Genomic DNA, 21,102 nt, shown 5'->3' on the forward strand with positions numbered 1-21,102 from the left:
CTCTGGCAGTAATTATCAGAAATCGTTGAAAATTAAGACTTCTTCGTCTCATGACCTGCAATGAAATGAAATGGGGTTTAAAGTCCTATATCATGTATCATGACCTTAAACACTATAAATTCAATGTCAATACGATAATAAGGACCATAACTTTCACTGAAAATTTATAGGCTTCTTTGTCTCATGACCTTAAAAACTGTTTATCAATCGGATATTAACTTTAATAGACTTGTGGATGTACAGACGGCCAGACAATAATATGCCCACATTTCAGTTTTGGCGTATAAAAAAAAGTAGTCTATCTGTCCATTCATGAATTCTGATACACCATCCACTGGCATTGGTTTATTTACATCATATTCGGGAGGTCAGGGGAGAGAGAAATGGGGTTTAACGTCCACTCGACACAAACTAGGTCATTTCGGGACTAACAAATGGTTTAATTTTATTTCAATAATTCGCATGCGCTTAGGGGTCTTTAGCAGTGGGAGGAAAACGGAGGACCCGGAGAAAACCCACGAGGTTGGACAGGCAACCCTACTCCTTGTCACGTACAACCGGGGATTCGAAACCACGCCTGTCGACTGACTCGACTCAATGACAGACTTTATGATACAGCGCGTGCAGGGGAGGTCAGGGATACAGTACAATGTTCAATAGCTACAATAGGCATAACCATTTGGATTGATATACTCATTTATCAGTTATTGTTGAGAGGAAGTGTGATCTATTCTGAACTCTGAGCTAGGCCTACATCCTCTGTAAAATGAAATGAAATTTTAATAATGTTTCTTAACACCCGAAGCAAGCAAAGGACTGTTTAGTTATCGACTGAAACTTTATTATGAGTACACTTTTAATTCTATAGGTCGATTCAGATTATTCTTTGACAATACGAAAGAAAAACATTAATTATATATTACCGTACGGTACCAGGTAATGTGAACAAAAAGTGCTATCAGGTGTTCTAAAAAGAATAAGTACGCCCCCCCTGCATATTCTGCACACATACATATGACTTGCTGTTCAGTTCGCTAATTAGCATGAATAGAAAGGCCCAGCCTAGAGTCGCATTATAAATGCTTTTATAGATCAGTATATGCTTTGCCATTGGAATTTGTTAAACCACAAAAACAGGCTATAATGTTTCTGGTTGAATTTTGCATGGAACAGTGCCTAGTTGCTTGGATGGAAAGAAAAATGCGTCCTGCACATAGAACTAAAAGAACCCTACAGACAGAATTCCAAAAAAGAGTAAGCTTACGTAGGCTACATTAGTGTCACTCTGTCCAAAATTTGCCTCATCATAACATATTGATAGACGATAGTGTATGCCTTCTTCATTAGCCCAGAAAGAGCAGAAAAGTAGGATGTTAAACCCCATTTCAGCATTTCATTTCATTTTGTTTCATCATCATATTAATATCTTCAAAATTCATATCATCAAAATCCATATCATCAGAAATGGCATTAGTACCAGTAGGTCTACATAGTTAACATAGGCCTAGTTTAGTAGTTTAGGCTACAAGTACAAGTAGGCTTCAAACCTAGTACGGCCAAATACTAATAGTGCTTGATCTTGATGGCAGTAGGAATATTGTTTAGCACTATCTCACAAAATCTGTCATTTGAGCCTAACACGGCGTGCATGGGTCGACTGTCAAGTGAATTTAACAATAGGCCTATTAGTCCCGAAATGATTTAGGCCTAGTTTAATGGTTTGTGTCAAGTGGTCGAGACGAGTGGACTTTAAAGGAGCTAAATCAAGTAAATCGCTAATGTTTGGGACCTAGAAATTGACCCAAATGGGTCGCAACAAATAATAATGTAATCTGATTGTATATAAATAAACTGATTTACATTCAATTGTTTCCGTTTTGACTCTAATTTCAAATCAGTTATCTCCAGCGAAATATGGCATGAGTCTCAACCGAATCGCTATTTCTAGTATCTGGTTATTTCAGTCTATTGCGCATGCTCTCATGGCGTCACCGTTTGATATGAGTATTCAGTTGTGGAATATGTCTAGCCTCGGTCCTTTGTTACAAATGACAATCAAACGTACTATGGCACCGTACACGATTCGTGTACCAATGCAATGGTAAAATATTTATTTTATTTTAAATATTGGTTATCAGAAGCTTACCTTTTCCCGGTAAGATCACAACATCAATGTTGATTTGAATTGACAAATAATTCGTGTTTTCAACGAGTAAGACTTTGGTGGATGATATTGAATTAGACTTAGAGACTAAGTTAGTTTAGCTAATCTTAGTTAGACTTAATCCCCATCTGCCATCTGGCATCTGGCATCTCTCTGTCCCGAGTCCGAGTCTCTCTCTGTCTCTCTAACTATTAAAGCCCAGTCTTTGGATGGGTTTTATCCCCTGTTTAAGTCTGATCTTTTATAAAATAAAGTAAGATACCGGTACCTCGTATTTTGGATTTTCTAAGTTTTAAGTATTAATATGGCGCTCTTTCCCGCCTTGTTGACCTTGGACCTTGTCCAAAAGAGCGCAGGAAAGTAGTTCGAGAGACAGCGTAACCCTAGTAACTCACAATGCGATTCTTGAAGACGATTTCCGTTCATGAAATGAAATGATTGGGGTTTAATGTCCTACTGTTCGGCCCCGACTGGGCTAATGAAGACGGGCATACGCCATACAGTGTGCTATGAAGGAAAATATTGCCCGGGCAGTGGAAATATGGCCTAGGCCTACTCTTATATCGAATTCCAACTGCCAAGGGATCTTTAACGTGCATGCCAATGTATACACGAACGACTAGACAACTGTTCTTGTCAGGCCTTCCGTCTTGCACCACTGACAATTAAGGGGAAACCATGTCGAATAAACCCGATGAAATTCTTGGCCAATGCAGGGAACGAAGATTCCCGTTCATGGAGAAATGAAATGGGATTTAACAATAACATCATATAGACCCAATGCAGCATGCAGTATGCTATTGGGGTGAGGGGGGGGGGCGGTTTTCGGCGGTACTGGGTACGGCGTACTCTTATTTCGATTCAAAACTGAAGGATTCCTCTACGTGGACGCGGGACCTCCTTTCTGTCCCATCTGGACGACTATATAGCTTTTCCTTGAGGCACTCCGCCCTGTCCTACTGACAAGGGTAAACTTTGCCTAAAAATCACGACGGATTCACACCGGGAGCAAACTCCAGACCCCCCTCCAGCCTAATAATAAGCAGTACGGTATTTGTGTTGCATATAATCTTTTAGTGTGACCTGTATATTCCAGTTCAATTACCGAATGCTATTAAAACAATTTATTAATTACTGCACTCCATAGTCTTTTACGCTATAGACTAATCTACACCCAGGTTCAACGCTACGGGTTCGATCCCCCGGTAACATACAGTGGCGAGGATCGACGGGCGGTAGGCTATATATTTTAGGCCAAAGTTTTTTGAAAGATTTGTTCTAACTTGGAAGATTGTTCGGGTCGTCATAAGAAGGCAGTCTATACAAATTCTATCTTTTATTCCCATTTATCGGAGATCGAGAAAATAATGATTTATAAATAAGCTAATAGCGGATAGGTCTACTAACTATTACAGCCTTTGTTGGTTGCTAATAGTAGATAACAAAGGCTGCCCTTGTTAGTTGTTACTGTAGCGGCTAACAATTTACCCCCAGAGGCGCAGAGGCACCCTTAGCGCTGCTACGAGCATCTAAAAATGACTAACAACTTTCTACTATTAGCAGGCTAATAATAGGCGGATCGGGTGATTCAGCCATCCAACCCCCCTTCACCGAACATAACTGATTAGAAATTACAGTAAAAACAGAAACGATTGAATGTAAATCAGTTTATATACATTCATATTACATTATTATATGCGTTGCGACCTATTTGTGTCAATTTCCAGATCCCAAATATTAGTGATTTAGCTCCTTTAAAGTTAATCCAAGGGAGAATTGTTCTCTGTTGGGTCATTGGCTGATTTTTAAATTTTTAAATTCAATGTACATGTATAACATCTTCATAGAAGTTAGTATTAACAAGAAACTGAAGACAGTGGGAGAACTGTGCAGTCTGTCTACAAAACTTGATTGTAGAATTTACTACAGAAAACAGCATAAAAAATCTCTAGAATATTGAATAGAATAAAATTATAGGATTTGCACTACAGGAACTGTAGAATATTTGGAGCTGTTATTTCCTACAGGCCCCCAAACTTCTGTAGAATACAATAGAATCCCCCCCCCCCCCACATACACACACCCCGAACACCCCACCCTCAACTCTCTAGCATAGAATATGTGAGGGCAAGGTTGTAATGGCGTATGTCCGTCTTCATTAGCCCAGTCGGAGCAGAACAGTAGGACGTTAAACACCATTTCATTTCCTACTACTTCGGGATCAAATCGAGAGCTTGTTTAAGGGGACGTAATTCTCAACTAGCTTAGGACTGTCGCCATATCGAATTAAATACAGATCAATGAATATTTCGTTACATTTCAGAAATAAAATAAAATGGGGCTTAACGTACTAATGGTTACGAAATAAGCAAACTGGGTGCAGAGATTAGCAAGAACATATCGATTCTGACGATGCAAAAAAAGTGCATTTGGTATAATATGCCAGATACGATATTTGGATACCACGTCTGGTGATAAAAGTGTTTCGCTGTTTGACTACGTTGAATTGCTAATTTAAATACATCATGTCGTCAATTCTTGTGAGATTAGGGGTAACGTAGTCCATTACAGATTGTCTCCCTTTGCGGCACTTAAAAAACGAAGAGTAACGTACAAGCCTACGGCATATGCTAATGAATCATTTTAATGACAATTGGAACAAGCCGACTAGAAAACAGGCATCACATAAACTGACTCATTTCCCTAAATATTTATATACTAACTCATCTCATGTACCTCCACAGGGTATGTCGGCATGAGAATTGGTTAAATATATTCCACTTCGTTTCTGCGGTTCATACGTAATATTTTTGAAGAAAATAATGACATGAAAATGAAACGCAATGGTGATTAACCAATCTGATTAAAATACCGATCTATATTTCGTTTCGTTTTTTTAATACTTTCGATAGCCTACACTAATGTAGTAAACATAAGTAAAACGAAATTTTGAACTATATAAAACGAAATGGAATAGGATCTGTGTTTTAATCTCAGATTGGGGTTTAAAGGTCTACTGATTGGGCGCAATGAAGACGGGCACACGCCATGCAGCGTACTTTGGGTGTCGTTACGACTCACTCCTATATTGAAATCCTACTGCCACGGGTTCTTTTATATGCACGCCTATGTGTTTACTGGACCTGAATATAAAGACGCAAATAACGGAAATCTGTAGTGAGCAATAACAGCTACAAAAAAAAAAAAAAAAAAAATTTTAAACTACTAACATTTCCGTTAAAGTTGCAATTTCATATTTTAAAGTTATATTTTTTGATTTTTTTAAAATAAAGCCTTAAAATAGATGGTATCTATAAAAAGTCCTACCTTGTTAAAGAATAATCCTATTAATCCTATAATTCACTATTGCCAGTTGAGAAATTGGCAAAAATATCATTTTTCTCTTCAAATTCAAACGTTTGAGGATAGCTACTCCATGGTGGAGAATAGAAAACAAGGGGGGTAATTGGGACGTAATTGTGTTATTATTTCCGGTGTAAATGAGTTTTAAGTGTGAGAATGACACCTATGATCGTATAATAGTGAGTTGGCAACCTATTGTGCAAAAGACATAGAAATAATTATGTTTTGACTTTCTTAGAAAATATGAAATTGTAACTTTAAAGATGGAGACGTGACAAATATCAGTCTAGGTTGATTACGTTTGAGTTTTTATGATAAACGGGATATTTCCAGTCTCCAATAACAAGGAATCGAGACCATAGGCTCATCTAACGTTAAAGATATAATAAACAGGATATTTCCAGTCTCAAATAACAAGGAATCGAGACCATAGGCTCATCTAACGTTGAAGATATAATAAACAGGATATTTCCAGTCTCCAATAACAAGGAATCGAGACCATAGGCTCATCTAACTTAAGACCCAATCTGTTTCACATAGGTATTGCGAAACTTTGTATAAGATGACTGACCTTTATAAGTTCAAATGTCTTCTAAATGTGACGTCACGGCTTCGATCAGTGGCTCGATGTGCGTGTAGTGTTTTCGTTTTACGAACTACAGTAAACGTGTCCGGGCAAAATGGTGCCTTTTATTCATTTTATAAGTTGAACATATGACGTCAGATCACCGGGCGTCAATCATCGGCTCCATGGCGCGTCCTTTTACTCATTTTATGTACCCATTTACACTCAATATCATAGGCGTACGAGCTGTGGGGGGCTGGGGGGCGGCGCCCCCCCCCCCCCATTTTGGCCACCAAATGCTAAGAAAATTTGGGCACACAATTGTACTTTGTAAAAGTTGTATAAAATAATATTGCGTTCTTGAATGTGTCCAATTTAACAGCGAATTTATTATTATTATGTAACATAATTATTATTATTATGTAACCACTACCGCCCCCCAGTTAAAAATTTCCCCGTACGCCTATGCTCAATATTGTTCGTCTACAAACACTTCAAACACCTTTTTCTAATACTTCAAAAATATATTTTAGAATTTTATTTGTAGAGCTTATTAACCCGCACCGATGTCATTCCCTCTCACTGATTGTAGCGGCTTAGTGAATATTCACTGCTGATCAGTTTGCTTATCTAGCTACACCCAGCGTAAAGTATTTACAAAATCAGATGTCACGTCAGAGAGAAATGAGGTTTAACGTCCACTTGACACAAACTATGTCATTTAGGAACAAACATGGTTCGATTTTATTTCAATAATTCGCTCGCGCGTAGGGGTCTTTAGCAGTGGGAGGAAACCGGAGGACCCGGAGAACACCCACGAGGTTGGGCAGGCGACCCCACTCCTTGTCAAGTACAACAGGGGAATGGAAACCACGCCAGTTGACTCAATGACAGACCGTATGATACAGCGCGCACATGCTAACCATTCGCCCCCCCCCCCTTCAATGTTAATACTAATGAATTAACCATATAAATATATATATTTATTAATTTATTTAAAAAATAAAACAGTAACAAATACAAAAGAACAATAAATTATGTCTGGGTTGATTTGATACTGTGATACAGGACTCCATTTACTACTTATAGTCAGGGCTACCGACATTTCATATTAAAACAAACAAAATTAAGAGCTTAATTACAAGAATATCTTTTTGCAAAACACGCGTAACTACACAGAACTTGCTGAAGCTGTACGAAACGGAGTACTCGTTCAAAATGAAAAAATTCATTCTGATTAAAATACAGATCTATATTTTGTTTCGTTTTTTTTTATACTACAAGAAGATATGACCAGTTGTAATGGCATGTCGTGTCAGAGGTCATACGAGTGACTTTTGACCCTTTGACGTCAGACATTGATTAATCAATCAGCGTTGACGTTTCTAGGGGTTTCATTTGCTAATTCCTCACATCAACTAGAATGTCTGTTATATAACAACTCTTCCAGATCCCAGTGTAGTAAAGACAAGTAAAACGAAATTTTGAACTATGAAAAACGAAACGAAATAGGATCTGTGTTTTAATCAGATTGAACAGAAATTATGATTGACATTGAAAATAGTTTTATAACAGAAAGTATAAATTGAGCTGTTGCTGCCATATTGGTGGGATTTAGTTTGACATGAATTTAGCAAATATTGTCATCACTACTAACAAGGTAGTCGACATCAGTAATGCGGTACCTGTAATAATAAAAACAGGTTAAATAGATACAAGGTAGATACATAGTTTGACTATAAAAAAATCTTCATGGTCCGCCATCGCTAAATCATCCAGCATATGAATGCCCCGAAAGGCATCTGTTTCTTCAAGGAGAGGACGGCGAGAGGTACACATATACTCTTAAACACGTAGAAGAGCGGGGAGAGGTACACATACACTCTTAAACACGTGGCAGAGAGAGAGAGAGGGGGGGAGAGGGGCGGGAGAGGTCAACATACACCCTAAACAGAGAGAGAGAGAGAAAGAGAGAGAGAGAGAGAGAGAGAGAGAGAGAGAGCAACGGTACCTAACACCTATTCGCCCCACCCCTCCAAAGGTTCACGCGATCTGTAACCCCTATTCACAGTCCCTTCTAAAATTCATGTGATCTCGTATTTACCACATCACGGCATCTCGACCTCCTATTCAATACGGGGGGTTGGGCGGCCGAATGGTTAGCACGTGCGTGCTGTATCATACGGCCTGTCAATGAGTCAACTGGCGTGGTTTCGAATCCCCGGTTGTACGTGAAAAGGAGTAGGGTCGCCTGTCCAACCTCGTGGGTTTTCTCCGGGTCCTCCGGTTTCCTCCCACTGCTAAAGACCCCTACGCGCATGCGAATTATTGAAATAAAATTAAACCATATGTTAGTCACGAAATGACCTAGTATGTGCCGAGTGGACGTTAAACCCCATTTCTCTCTCTCTCTGCAGTTTGTACCGCGAAGTTTTATATACAATTGGCAATGTTATCCCTCCATACGTGACTAACTAGAAACCTGTTTGCGTCACAAAGGTGAAGTATCGCATTCGTTGTGGCATGTACAGCTTTGAATAGCGAAAATATTGTCTACCTGGGGCAGTCTAGGCTATAATTTCTTTCTTTCATATCGGTTTTATTTAACCCGAAGACACAACAAACATTAACAATTTTCATGCATATGAAAGGGAGTGACAGGCAAGGAAATAGATTTTGATAACAGTAAAATGTGTGGATTATCTAGCCTAGTAAATACGGTAAGGATTGTCATATTATTCTATAACTACATGCAAATACAAGCAAAAATCAATGAATACAGCCATTCAATACAGTGGACGTTAAATCCCATTTCTCGCTCTCTCTCTCTCTCTCTCTCTCTCTCTCTCTCTCCCTATTCAATATCCGCGTCAAACACTAGTCATGCACGGGAAATACAACCTTTAAGTACTGGGCCTTGGAGCTGTCCGGGACAAGAGATATAAGCCCATGGGACGTATATATTCACGAACACTTTAACAATGCAGCGTATTCATAAATTGGCTGTGGATTAAAATCCGAGTAGAATTTTCAGTTTTTAGCCAATGAAAAGACGACATTCTTAAAATATTTGAGTTCAAGATTTCATGAATAAGGTCCTACATAATGTAAAAAAAGAAAAAAGAAAATGAAATGGGGTTTAACGTCCTACTGTTCTGCTACGAACTGGGCTAATGAAGACGGGCATACGCCATACAGAGTGCTATGAAGGAAATTTTGCCCGGACAGCGGCACTACGGCCTATTCTTATATCGAATTCCAACTGTCAAGGGATCTTTTACGTGCACGCCAATGTGTACATGGGACCTCGGTTTTTGTCCCATCCGAACGACTAGACGGGATCGAACACACGACATCCAAGCTAGCGAGCCAGCGCCTTACCCAATTAGCCACCGTGATCCCTGAGTTTTAGAGGGGTTAAACTTACCTGAACATTGCGTATAATCAAAAGCTGTCACCTGTGCTTGATAAACTGTTCCCGATTTACAGTTGTTCTCGTGTAAACAGTTGAAATACGGCCTCTTTTCACTGAAAACACAAATAAAATGAAAACGGGTTGAACGTCCCAATGTTCTTGCCACGACTGGCCTAATGAAGACAAATGAAATGAAATGAAAGGCGGTTAAGCGTCCTACTGTTCTGCATCGACTGGCCTAATTAAGACAAATGAAATGAAATGGGGTTAAGCGTCCTACTGTTCTGCTCCGAATGGGCTAATGAAGGCGAGCATACGCCATACAGTGTGCTATGAAGGCAATTTTGCCTGGACAGCGGCACTACGGCCTACTCTTATATCGAATTCCAACTGTCAAGGGTTCTTACGTCCTGTCTTACTGACAAGGGGAAACCACGCTGGAAAATACCTGAGAACTTTCCTTTCTCTATCAACACCGGGCTCGAACAGGGGACCTCCGGGTTAGCGAGCCGACGTCTTCCTCACTGAGCCACCGTGCCCCCCCCCCCCCCACTGAAAACTGTAAAATAAATACAATACATTGACTGCAACAGTCGAGGTTTAACTTAACGGCTACTTCCCTTTGTCAGTGTTTCTCGCCTTTATTATCCCAGTCGAAGCAGAAAGTAGGACGTTAAACACTATTTCGCGTTGTATCATAAGGACTGTCATTGAGTCAACTGGCGTGGTTTCGATTCCCCATTTGTACGTGACAAGGAGTACGGTCACCTGTCCAACCTCGTGGGTTTTCTCCGGGTCCTCCGGTTTCCTCCCACTGCTAAAGACCCCTAAGCGGAAGCGAATAATTGAAATAAAATTAAACCATATGTGAGTCCTGAAATGAACTAGTTTGTGTCGAGTGGACGTTAAACCCCATTTTTCTCCCTACTAAGATATGGTTTAATTGTATTTTAATAATTCGCTTGCGCGTAGGGGTCTTTAGCTGTGGGAGGAAACCGGAGGACCCGGAGAAAACACACGAGTTTGGACAGGCGATCCACGCCTGTTGACTCAATGAGAGGCCTTATGATACAGCGCGCACGTGCTAACCATTCGGCCACCCACCCCCTACCACACCCAGTCACTGCAGCATTCCTTCATATTGATCTTGTTCTTAGTGTTTAACGTTCGCTTCCACCGATGGTGATGTCGCAGACAAGTTGTCTTTTTTTATTATTATTTTCATTATCATAGCGAGCGCGCCGGGGTCTTTCCCGCCCGTGGGAGGAAACCGGAGTACCCGGAGTAAACCCACGAGGTTGAGAAGGCGCCCCTATCTCGGAGCCACACACTCTCACACCAGGGATCAAAACCACAACCGCAAGCCAGAAGTGGCCGGCCAGCTAGAGGTCAAAGCGTGATACTCTAGACCACAAGGCCATTCCACCCCCCCCCCCCATACCAGGAGGGACTATATGTACATACCTGCATGTACTCTGGGCAGTGATACCCTGAAGTTTACTAGTACAAACAGCTGGAAGAATAGCACAGGCAATATCATCGAACAGCAAGGCTTCAGTTGTTATTGATAGACCTTAAAAAGATAAAATCACAATTAGACATCAGTTTAAGCGTGAATCAGCATCCATGGTGTTTGAGTGGTAGGCCTACCATTGCACACAGTGTTAGGCACGTTTTCCACGTATGGTTAGTACGTGCGCGCTGTATCATAAGGTCTGTCATTGAGTCAACTGGCGTGGTTTCGATTCTCCGGTTGTACGTGACAAGGAGTAGGGTCGCCTGTCCAACCTCGTGGGTTTTCTCAGGGTTCTCCGGTTTCCGCTCACTGCTAAAGACCCCTACGAGCAAGCGAATTATTGAAATAGAATTGAACCATGTGTTAGTCCCGAAATGACCTAGTTTGTGTCGAGTGGACGTTAGACACCCCCTCTCCCTCTCTCTCTCTCTTCGAAGGAATAAACTCTAAAGGCCAAGAGTTCTCTACGGATTTATTTAAAAATATTGCGATCGCAATTTGAGGAGTTATCCCCCTGTTCTAGGGACAAATATATGAAATCAGGGCATATCTGGTCTCTAGACGAGAGGAACAATATTGGTCGTAAATCTGACAGATAACTTCCCAAGTCATATTGTAAATTATAAAGCTACAATTGTTCGTTAAGGAAGAAACCTAGCGATCGTAAATTTTGACCGATAACGCCCCCAGTCATATTTTGACCTATATTTCCTCTGATCTCGATAAAAGGCAAACTTTCTGTGATAGTTCATTTGCGAATAAGAAGGAATCCTATGAGAAATACAGAAATTTTCAAGCGAAAATCCCCCGTTAATGTGGGAACCACGCTGGAAAACCCCCCAATCAACTTTGCCGGCAAACACCGCGATTGAACACAAGATCTCTAAGTTAGCAAGTCAGCGTCTTACTCACCGAACCACCGTGGCCACGCATGAAAGCGATACATATTTGGAGTTAAGTTATAGAATTCTATGAACTCGATTGAAATGGGTATTTTTATTTTCTGATCGTAATTTTGGAAAGAAAACGTTTGCGGGATTACCTTTTCGTTGACTTTTTAAGGCATTGATTTAGTTGTAAATGATTTTAGAGCTCGTGTGAACGATTATGATTTTATTTAAAGGAGTTAAATCGCTAATATTTGGGACCTAGAAATTGACAGATATGGGTCGCAAAGCATATAATAATGTAATATGAAATGAAATGGGGTTTTACGTCCTACTGTTATGCTCCTATACTGGGCTAATGAAGACGGGCATAAGCCATACAGTGTGCTATGAGGGATATTTTACGTGCATTCCAATGTATACACAGGACCTCGGTTTTACGTATCATCCGAAGGACTAGACAGCTGTCCTTGTCAGGCCCTTCGTTCTGCACCACTGACAAGAGGAAACCACTTCGGAAAACCCCGCTGAACTTTTTCCGCCAATGCAGGGATCGAACACCCGATCTCCAGGCTAGCGAGCCAGCGTCTTAACCACCTAGCCACCGTGGCTCCCTAAATGTAATATGAATGTACATAAACTGATTTACATCCAATCGTTTCCATTTTTTACTCTAATTTCAATTCAGTTATGTTTGGCGAAATACGTCAGAAGTCTCAATCGAATGGCAGTCTCTAGCGTCTGGTTATTCCAGTCTACACCGATAGTATTTTTTGCGCATGCTCTCCAGATAAGAATATGGTGTCAGCGTTTGACATGACTTGTGGAATATGTCTAGCCCCTTTCTTCGTGTCTCTTGTTACAAATGGCGCTGAAACACATTATGGTACACGATTCGTGTACCAATGGTAAAATGATTATTTTGTCTTAAATATTGGATATCAGAAACCCATATTTTCCATGTAAGACCACAACATCAATGTTGATTTAAATTGACAAATAATTCGTGTTTTCAATGTCGAAGACTTTGGTTGATATTCAGTGACAGACTTATTAGCTACTTTAATTATTTACAACTAAATCAAATAGTACCTATCTGTTGATAAATGTAACTCGATCTTTGTTGATTTTCACATCTAATATTTTAATAATTTAGGTCATTGTTTTAAAAAATTAATTGGGTCATTTTTACATTTTTAAATTATTTGTGTCATATTTTTTAAAAATAATTATTTGGGTCATTTTTTAAAAATTATTATAATAATTTGAACCATATTTCACGGTGCTATATAATTTTCTTGAACAAGCCCAATCCCAGTCAGAATGATTTCTTTTGTTGTAAAAAAAAAAACCCTCCAAAATCTGGTATTCTACACGTAAGTAAGTGCCCATATTAATTTAAATATATTAACATTGAAATATATTTTATAATATGAAATGAAATAGAAGATTCCCTACCTAGTAAAACTGTAAGTGCTAGAAAAGCCTTCATTTTGTTGAATTTCGTGGTGAGTGTTGGTGTATCGAGGTAAACGGTTGATATATAGATGACCCTTATTTCGGCCAATATTTAAACACTCATCAACCAATCAACAGGTTTGTTAAAGGTGACTAGTGACAACGGGTCAAAATATGTCAATGTAATTTCACTTTCTTTTTAGGTAGATATAAACTAAAAGTACTTTTAAAATATAGGTTGACACGGGTCAATAAGAAGTTATTAATAGGGGAGGGGGGAAGGGGTTGACTAATGTAAGTGTATATTTATTTAAGGTTCATGTCGGGGGCATTGCGCAATAATGAAATGAAGTGTCTAGAGTTATAATGGTCAAGCTTTAAAGATACATTTCTGTAAGGTTTACTTCCATTCATTCTGGTTAAAACCCAGATCCTATTTCGTTTCGTTTTTTTATAGTTCAAAATTTTGTTTTATTTACCTGTACAACACTAGGGTCTGGAAGAGTTGTTAAAAAACCTACGTTCTGGATGGCGTGAGGGATTAGCCAATGAAACCATCTGTTACGGCGACTTCTTGGCGTGCCATACACGGAACAGTGGGTAAACCACTAGAAACATCAACGCTTTTTGATTAATCAATGTCTGACGTCATAGTGTCAAAAACCGTTCGTCTGACCTCTGACGCGATGTTTTACTGCAACCGGTCAGATCTTCATGTATTAAAGTCCATCGACAGTATAAAGAAACGAAACGAAATATAGATCTTATTTTAATTAGATTGACTTCCATTAAAATTCAATCGCTGTAAGTTTGTGACGTCATAATTAAAATAAACCATTGTAACTTTGTGACGTCATGATTAAAAGTTTTTGACGTCATAATTAAAAGTTTTTGACATCATATTTAAAATACAACTGATTAAGGTTTTGACGTCATAATTACAATACAACTGATTAAGGTTTTGACGTCATAATTACAATACAACTGATTAAGGTTTTGACGTCATAATTACAATACAACTGCCGTGGACATTTAAATTACATTGTATGCAAAATTAGAGGGGCGTCTGACATAATGACGTTTCTACTGACGTGTCATGTGAATAAATATCTAAATAATAATTTGTAGTACATTTGAAGCCAATCCATCTTTAATGTGATATGTCTCGAATTTAATTAATATATTTTATATCTTGAAGGGAAAGTGATAATGCCAGAATTGCTTTAAATCCACTTCTACGCTGGTAATATTACGACTACAGCCGCTTTAAATCGGCTTCCACTTTACTCGACTACAGTAGTATCGCAGACTACAGCCGCTTTAAATCGGCTTCCACAGTAGTGGTATCACAAGGTGCTTTCACACTAGGAATTTAACCTGAATTAAATTCAGAATAAAGTCTTATTCCGGATTTAGGCATTACACTCAATTCGCTAAAAACCGAACTGAATCTGAAATAACGAATCCGTATATTTTTCCAAATTCAACCTGGGACAACTATTCCCAAAACCAGTTGTCCCGTGTACACATTGGCGTGCACGTAAAAGATCCCTTGGCAGTTGGAATTCGATATAAGAAAAAAACGCTGTCCTGGCAAAATTTCCCTCATAGCACACTGTATGGCGTATACCTGTATTCATTAGTCCAGTCGGAGTAGAACATTAGGACCTTAAACCCCATTTCAGTGATATCGCAAATAAGGACCGCATTAAATCGTCATATATCAATGATACCCCTTCCACTTTGACAAATCCTCAACATAGCAACGGGTATCGTTCACAACGTATGCTACTATGGCAACATATTACTTATACTGGATCTGTAAAATATTTTCAAAATACTTAAAGGAGCTAAACCACTAACTCAATATTTTTCATAAAATATAAAATCAAAAACACGAATTAGAATTTAATATTGGTCCAATCCAATCAATATTGATGATGATATCTTGTCGTGAAAATATGGTATTCTAATATCCAATATTTAAGACACAATCAATACTCTATGGTCTCGGTGCCATTTGTAATGAAGAAAGAAAAACATAAACTGGCTAATTCAAAGACGACAAAAATAAAAAAGTAAATGTGTAGAATAGACCCAGCAGAAGTAAACAACAGTCGTTCAAATTGGACTGTTTACGTATTTCACCAAGCATAATTGATTAGAAATTACAATACATTTTTAAAAAATCAAATGTAGTATCAAATGTTCCCTGTATCGCAATGGGGCGGATTTAGATTTAAGAAATAGAATGAAATGCCTTTTAACGTCCATCTCTTCTACTCTCACATGGCTAATGAAGACGGGCATACGCCATATAGATTACTACGGCGTTACAGGAGCTATGGCCTACTCTTATATTGAATTCAAACTTACAGGGATCTTTACGTGCACGCTAATGTGTTTACTTCTCATCCGAACGACTAGACAACTGTCCTTGTCAGGCTCTCCGTCCTCCACCACTGACAAGGGGAGACCACGCCGGACAATACCAGGTAATTTTCTCGGGCTACACCGGGGGCGAACCCGAAACCCCAAAGCTAGCGAGCCAGTGTCTTGTTATTCAGAAAAGGGGGGGTTGGATGGCTGAATGGTTAGCGTGCGCGCGCTGTATCATAAAGTCTGTCATTGAGTCGACTAGCGTGGTTTCGAATCCCCTGTAGTACGTTACGAGGAGTAGGGTCGCCTGTCCAACCTCGTGGGTTTTCTCCAGGTCCTCCGGTTAGTCCCGAAATTACCTAGTTTATGTCGAGTGTACGTTAAACCCCATTTCTCTTTATATCTCTCTCTATTCTGAAAAGATTGTTTTAGCGTACTCGGACGCCACTTTAGAAGTGTAATGACTCGCGCCTCTTACACGGGTCTAAGTACAGATTACCACTTAGATATGGGGGTATTTGTTTAAGACCGTTCACCGATTTAACACTATCTAGATTACACCGGAGTCAAGATCGTATGGACGTTCAATGTTGACAAATCGCCGTAGTTACAATCTTGATGATATTACTAATATCAACAACAAAATAAAAGCAATTAGGTTGATCTACATGTATTCATAATAACTGGTTACTCACTAAATTATAAAAATTCATGCTCTAACTTTCTTAAAGTAAGGCAATGTCACCAACTTACGTTAAACTTGAAAGTAAGGAATAGTCATGACGTTATAAACCTCTTGAAAGTAAGGAATTGTCATGAACTAACGACGTTATAAACCTGTTGAAAGTAAGGAATGGGTCACGAACATTAAACATCTTGAAAGATAGGAATAGTCATGAACTTACGTTATAAACGGCACCTCTTGAAAGTAAGGAATGGTCACGGACTTACGTTAAATATCTTGAAAGTAACGAATCGTCATGAACTTACGTTATAAACCCCTTGAAAGTAAAGAATAGGTCACGAACTTACGTTAAACTTCTTGAAAGTAAGGAATGATCATGGACTTATGTTATAAAATTTTTGAATTTAAGAAATGGTCTCGAACTTACGTAGAAAGTAAGGAATGGTTATGAACTTACGTTAAACTTCTTAAAAGTAAGGAATGATCATGAACTTACGTTATAAAACCGCTAATAATTAATATGAAAGTTAATTAAATATCTAAATGTTTTTGTTTTTTACCGATCAAAGCTTTAATGCCTCTTCAGCGAAGAGTCAATAGCGTTTTAGAGTGAAGTTGCCCACACAACAATCTAGGCAACTCAAGGTGAAGTGTTTATTTGCTTCGCACTATTCAGAGTTGGTGGCGTAGACAGTGGAGCGCCAAAACCATATTTCTAAAAGGGAAAGTCTGTTTGTTGAACTTATAAATGTAAATAATACGCATAACAACCAGATTTTAACAAGGAGTTCAATTTATTTAGTATTTTTGAGGAGTACCTAATGATGTATATAGCCAATTATTGAGTTATTATGCAGGTTATAAGGTGACAAATTCTTTAAAGGGGAAGACCAACGATTTTCAATAAGGTTTCCATAAATAATAAATATATATTTAGAAATAATCCCTCCTATAACATATGCAAAAAATAATTTGCAAGCGAGAAATTAATTTTTATTAATACCGGAAGTGACGTAGTTGGTTCGACACGCTCACTGGTCACTATAGTAAACATACAAGTTTGGAGCAAGTTTAGCGCTGTATTGTGTGATCGTTTCGCCGTTTGGCAGAAAATCTGATGAAAGGTAATCTTTATTGGGATATTAAGAACAAGAACTTACGGTGTTTTGAAGGTATAATATACAACGCCTTTGTGTAAATTAAGTTTCTAAACTGGACACTGTGACACAATTTAAGCAACATGGCTAATTGTTTACATCACGTGATAGCTGGCACGTGACAGATATTAACCGAACACAAATTGGCGACCTATTCGGCTAGCGACCTATTCGACCGATCCAGCTGGCAACCTGTTCGTTGGCAACCTATTCAGAATGAGAGCGCACCCCTTTAATATGATTGTGCCAACTTTTACTAATAATATTTCGAAAGCTTATTTAATCAGCTTTCGGAATATATTTAGTTGGATGTCCAGAATTTTGTAAGATAATGCGAAATTACATCTCTATTCTGAGCTAAAGGAATGGATAAATGATAATATATTCTACTTTCATTTGATAGACGTTACGTTGGATTCTATTGGTTGATAAAAATAGATGAGTTTGGGCGACTGTTGAATTTATTCTGAATAGGTTGCCAACGAACAGGTTGCCAGCTGGATCGGTCGAATAGGTCGCTAGCCGAATAGGTCGCCAATTTGTGTTCGGTTAATATAAGCAATAGGGGACAATCAGTTTTATTAGTTTGTTTGTTAACCATTTGGTTTAGGTACCGCTCCTCGAGTCTCTCTGAAGTCTGTGTGCATCCTACGATCACTCATTCTAGACCCCTTAATTATCTTCTCAAATTACTATGTCTACTTTAGAGATCGCGGGATATTCGGTTAATTATTGAATTTTTCTTTAGTACTTTCTCACAGGATCGTATTCAGTGGGTTCACAATGGTCACATATTGAAATTAAATAAAATAAAATAAAATGGGGTTTAACGTCCTACTCCGAATGGGCTAATGAAGACGGCATACGCCATACAGGGTGCTGTGAAGGAAATTTTCCCCGGTCACCTGCGCTACGGCCAACTCTTACATTGAAATCCAATTGCCTAGGGATCTTTTACGTGCACGCCAGTGTATACACGGGATCTCGGTTTTTCGTCCCATCCCGAACGATAAAACAACTGTCCTTGTTAGGCCCTCCGTCTTGCACCACTGACAAGAAAAAAACCACTCCGCAAAATCCCAATGAACTTTCTCGACCAAGACCGGGAGCGAACCCACGACCTCCAGGTTAGCGAGCCAGCGTCTCACCCACTTTGCCACCGTGACTCCTAATATGAAATGAAATGGGGTTTAATATCCTACTGTTCTGCTCCGACTGGGCTAATGAAGAAGGAGATACGCAATATTGTGTGATATGAGGGAAATTTTGCCCAGACACCAGCACTACCTCCTACTCTTATATCGAATTCCAACTGTCAAAGATATTTTATGCCCATGTAATATCTGGGCCCCGTTTCTCGAAAACTTAACTTAAGATAAAATCCTAATTTTAGTTGATACTTTAATTTTGATTGGCTAAGCACTAAAATCAATGTAATATTATCCAATCAAATTACTAAAATCTGGATAAAAGGTGTTTCAGTGAGTAAGGCATTGTCTAGTCGTTCGCAAGGTACGAAACACAGAGGTACCGTGTACGCGTTGGCATGGTGCACGCAAAACAAACACTGGCAGATGGAATTCGAATTTAGAGTAGGCCATAAAATGTCCCTCGTAGTACATTGCGTAGCGTATGTCCGTCTTCATTAGCCCGGTTGATGCAGAAAAGTGGAACGATAACCCTGTTTTATGTCCTCCCATTAATCATATACTGAAATCATTTTTTTTTTGTAATGCTTTATAAACACGGGAAACCATTCATTCCTGCGCGGGTTACCCACGAATCCAGTGCAAAAGTTGCCTTAAGCACCCCTTCCCCTTTCCCTCTTTTGTATGGCGATTTTTGTTGACTTTATCGTGTAGGTTGGTGGCGTTGAAATGTAGAGCCGACATTATCCTTGTCAAGGGTATTGTTCCGTTCTAGTACTACTCTACTAACCACTGGTTCTATTCACGGCCGATACACATAGGAAATAACCCACCCGTGATAATTGTGCTATTTTTATCAACCAATCACAATAGTCCATAAATAGAAAGCGAGTGGGTGAAGGGAAGTAACTCGCATTTTGAAAGGCCATCGTTTTGTGTGCATGTCACTTCTTTGATACTCATAATCGAACATACAAGGCCGCCTTCGGCTCGTCCAAATGTTCAACCATGGTTCATCTAGGTCTCGACCATGCGCACCCGAAGTTGAAATGGTAAGACTATAGTCGCGACCATGGTTAACCCACCTTTCGAGGTCGGTTGACGCTGGTAAAGTCATGTTGCAAATGGCGGCCCGCGGCAAAACAAGGTTGTGTTGGAATTGTTATTTGAAGATAGAACTAATACTACCAATGTTGCCCCAGAACCTGAGAGTTATTTAAAGGGACAATAACACTCTTGCTGGCTTGACAGCTCCAGAAAATAACAAATATCCTTATTCTAAGTACTAGATGTGTTAGTGTCCTACCTGTTGTGTAAATTATCCATTAAATCCTATTTTACTGGTCCAAAGGGTTCAAAAATATTTTTAAATCCAAGTCACATTTGAAAAGCTTTACGTCAGGCTTTCAAATCATTTAGTTGAATTTTTCCAATTTTTTAAATTAGGTGTGTTAAGATGAAATTTGTATCATCAATTAATTGGAATATTGTAAAATAGTACAATTTGTTGACCAGAATAAAGATTGGGACATATTATTCAGTTACAACAAGAGTGGTATTGAGCCTTTAAATTCAGATAACATGTTTAAGGAGTTTTCATATTATATAGAGTGGATAATCATGTTTTGACATTTATTTCGACCAAGGCTGATGTTGAACTGAAGTGAAAGTGACAGTATTAAAGAAAAAAAAATCTTCCATTTGTGAATTTCGTTTGGAAAAACAGTAATACAACCAAATGACTTTGTTCATTAAATACATCGTTTTGATATACATTGTAAATATAAATTATGTAACTGTAAATAAACTATGATTATTTGAATGGTTTGTTTATTTAATTGTCTGGCAATAACACGGTCACTAACTCAAATGTGAGTAGATTTCTTGAAATCGTCATTATCATATTCTACCTCTAGTACAGTGTTTTCAGGATAGTCAGAAACTTTTGGCAAAAGTTCCGGGAAATTGTCGTCAAGTAAAAAGTTTTCTATCAGTTCATTGAAGAGAACGGCGTCCATTTTGACGACTATCCTATACTCGAACTAGCTTCCGTTTATTTCTTGAAATCGTCATTATCATATTCTACCTCTAGTACAGTGTTTTCAGGATAGTCAGAAACTTTTGGCAAAAGTTCCAGGAAATTGTCGTCAAGTAAAAAGTTTTCTATCAGTTCATTGAAGAGAACCGCGTCCATTTTGACGACTATCCTATACTCGAACTAGCTTCCGATCGGGTGTAGTGAACTATACTTTGTCCTATAGTCATGACCATACAAGAGCACCCGAAGGTTGCCCTGGCTGCTGATGCTCAGACTGGTGTATGTAATCTGTTTTTTGATTGGTTCGTATAAACTACCTACGTGGCC

General features: G+C 38.9%; 1 long non-coding RNA gene across 1 annotated transcript; it reads right to left on the bottom strand.

Annotated features, from left to right (window-relative positions):
* Window positions 1–7,226: 7,226 nt before the first annotated feature.
* LOC126823537 (uncharacterized) lies at window positions 7,227–17,673 on the bottom strand. The gene is made up of 4 exons (XR_007681207.2): window positions 17,593–17,673; window positions 10,972–11,080; window positions 9,520–9,620; window positions 7,227–7,777 (listed from the first exon to the last, which is right to left on the bottom strand). It is a non-coding gene; the product is annotated as an uncharacterized LOC126823537 (long non-coding RNA).
* Window positions 17,674–21,102: the final 3,429 nt, after the last annotated feature.

The sequence above is a fragment of the Patella vulgata genome, chromosome 6 (genome assembly GCF_932274485.2).
Source record: "Patella vulgata chromosome 6, xgPatVulg1.2, whole genome shotgun sequence".
NCBI classification, from domain to species: Eukaryota; Metazoa; Mollusca; class Gastropoda; family Patellidae; genus Patella; species Patella vulgata.